The sequence below is a fragment of the Lepidochelys kempii genome, chromosome 8, assembly GCF_965140285.1.
Source record: "Lepidochelys kempii isolate rLepKem1 chromosome 8, rLepKem1.hap1, whole genome shotgun sequence".
NCBI classification, from domain to species: Eukaryota; Metazoa; Chordata; order Testudines; family Cheloniidae; genus Lepidochelys; species Lepidochelys kempii.
Window position 1 is genome coordinate 690,392 of NC_136387.1, and position 3,082 is coordinate 693,473.

A 3,082-nucleotide genomic window follows, 5' to 3' on the forward strand; every position below is an offset into this window, starting at 1 on the left:
AGCCGGAGCCGCCGCGGAGCCCAGCCAGCTTTATTGGCGGTGCCGAGAGAGCCCGGGCCGGCGGGATCCCGGGGCAGCCCCGGCCCGGCCCGGCCCGCGCGGAGCTGGGGGTGTCGGCCGCAGCCCTGGCCCTGGCCCTGGCCCGGGGGCGACCCGCGTGGGCTCTGGGCGCCGCCTGGCCGGCCCGCGGAGCTGCAAGCGCCCCCCGGGAGGGGGAGGGGCTGGGTGGGGCCTGGGGCAGCGGGAGGGGTGGGGGCAGCGGGAGGGGCGGGGGCAGGGATTGGGTTGGGTTGGGGGTGGGGGCCAGGGGCTGGGTGGGGCCTGGGGCAGCTGGGCCAGGGGCTGGGTGGGGCAGCGGGAGGGGCAGGGGCTGGGTGGGGGGAGCGGGCGGGCCAAGGCCGGGGGCTGGGTGGGGGGAGCGGCCGGGGCCGGGGGCGGGCCGGGGCTGGGTGGGGGGGCCGGGCCGGGGCCGGGGCCGGGGCTGGGTGGGGGGGGGGGGCCGGGGCTGGGTGGGGGGGGGGGGGGCCGGGGCTGGGTGGGGGGGGGGGGCCGGGGCTGGGGGGGGGCCGGGGCTGGGTGGGGGGGGGGGGGCCGGGGCGGGTGGGGCCGGGGCCGGGGCTGGGTGGGGGGGGGGGGGCCGGGGCTGGGGGGGGGCCGGGGCTGGGTGGGGGGGGGGGGGCCGGGGGTGGGGGGGGGCCGGGGCTGGGGGGGGGGGGGGGCCGGGGCGGGTGGGGGGGGGGGGGCCGGGGCCGGGGCCGGGGCTGGGGGGGGGCGGGGCTGGGTGGGGGGGGGGGGCCGGGGCTGGGGGGGGGCCGGGGCCGGGGCGGGGGGGCCGGGCCGGGGCCGGGGCCGGGCCGGGGCCGGGGCCGGGCGGGGGCCGGGTGGGGGGGGCGGGCCGGGCCGGGGCCGGGGCCGGGTGGGGGGGGCGGGCCGGGGCCGGGCCGGGGCCGGGTGGGGGGGCGGGTGGGGGGGCGGGCCGGGGCTGGGTGGGGGGGCGGGTGGGGGGGGCGGGCCGGGGCTGGGTGGGGGGGGCGGGCCGGGGCCGGGGCCGGGGCTGGGTGGGGGGGGCGGGCCGGGGCCGGGGCTGGGTGGGGGGGGCGGGCCGGGGCTGGCTGGGTGGGGGCAGCGGGAGGGGCCGGGGCCGGGGGCTGGGTGGGGGCAGCGGGAGGGGCCGGGGTAGGGGCTGGGTGGGGCCTGGGGCAGCGGGAGGGGCCGGGGTTGGGTGGGGGCAGCGGGAGGGGCCGGGGTTGGGTGGGGGCTGGGGCAGGGCCAGGGGCTGGGTGGGGGCAGCTGGGCCAGGGGTTGGGTGGGGGCAGCGGGAGGGGCAGGGGTTGGGTGGGGGCAGCGGGAGGGGCAGGGTTGGGTGGGGGCAGCGGGAGGGGCAGGGGTTGGGCGGGGGCAGTGTCTCCCCGGCCCCCTCTCGCTGCGGTGCAGGCTGCAGCCCCCGCACGCCCATGCCCGGCGGGTGTCATGTCACTGTACAGAGCCAGTGGGCTCGGCGTGGGACTGTCTGGCTTCAGGCAGCCCCTCGGGTCCGGGCTTTCAGAAGCTCCTTGGGCTGCTCTGAACCGGCCGGTTCCCAGTAACTACTCTGAGGCAGCGTTGCCTTGTGGGATCGGCTTGCCGGGATGCTGCAGGGGTACAGATAAGTAACGTAGCCTGTGGGTTAAGCCACTGCAGTAGCGTGCCGTCTGTGTGGCTATGTGCTGACTCTGACTTCCTGACTGTACCCAGGGGATGGTTCCGGCCACCCCCCAGAAATGCATGGAGGATGCCATCTCGCTCTACACAATGACATCCTCCGCCCTGTGTGACTTTGCATGCACTATATGTGTAAGGTTGCGCTGTGCACACATGCATAAAATTGCAGCCTTCCTAACAACTGCGCACCACACTACGGAGAGCCCAGCTGGACTTTAGGTCTAGATCAGGGGTTCTCAAACTTCACTGCACCGTGACTCCCTTTTGACAACAAATATTACTATATGATCCCAAAGTGGGGACTGAAGCTTGAGACCACCCAAGCCCTACTGCCCTATGTGGGTTTGGGGAGGGGGCTACAGCCAAAGGACATCAACCCTGACCAGGGGGACCTGTAATGTGAGCCCTGCTGCCCAGGGATGAAGCTGAAGCCTGAGAACCATGGGCTTCAGCTTTGGCCCCAGGCGGTGGGGCTCAGGCTTTGACTTCAGCCCCAGGCCCTAGCAAGCCTAATGCCAGCCCTGGCAACCCCATGGAAACAGGGTTGTGACCCACTTTGGGGTCCCGACCTACAATTTGAAAACTGCAGTCTAGACCAGTCGTTTTCAAACTTTTTTTCCAGCGACCCAGTTGAAGAAAATTGTTGATGCCTGTGATCCAACGGAGCTGGAGATGAGGGGTTTAGGCTGTGAGAGGGGCTCAGGGCTGGGGCAGAGGATTGGGGTGCAGGAGGGGGTCAGGGTTTTGGGCTGGGAGTGCAGGCTCTGGGGTGGGGCTGGGGATTTGGGGTGCAGGGGGTGGATCAGGGCTGGGCAGGGGATTGGGGCACGGGGTGTGTGCAGAGGCAGGCTTCCCACCTGTCCTAGCTCCGTGGACCATGATGTGCCTGAAGTGGCCAGCAGCAGGTCTGGCTCCGCTCCTGGCCAATGGGAGTACAGAGTCAGGATGGGGGCAGCGCGCAGAGCCTCGTGGCCCCCCGCCTAGAAGCCAGACCTGCTGGCTGCTTCCGGGGTGCTTCCGGGGTGTTGGAACAGGTACACACACGGCTGCCTTGCTGGGCAGCATCGCCGACGGGACTTTTAATGTCACAGTTGGCAGTGCTGGCCAGAGCGACCCAGTGCTGGGTCGCAACCTGAACTTTGAAAAACGCTGGTCTAGAGGCTTGCCAGTGCCCTCCACAATTCAGGAACTGCAGATACACCAGTGACCAAATGAAACCCAGGAGGATGAGGCATTGCAGAGAAGCTGATGAGCAATGAGAGCTTGGCCAGGAAAGGCCCTTTGAGCTCAGCAGCCTGGGGTTAGGGGCACAGGGAGGGCCTACTACTGGGAATCTCTGGGAGCTGGTGAGCATGGCTGTGCGAACTGCAATTTGATTCAG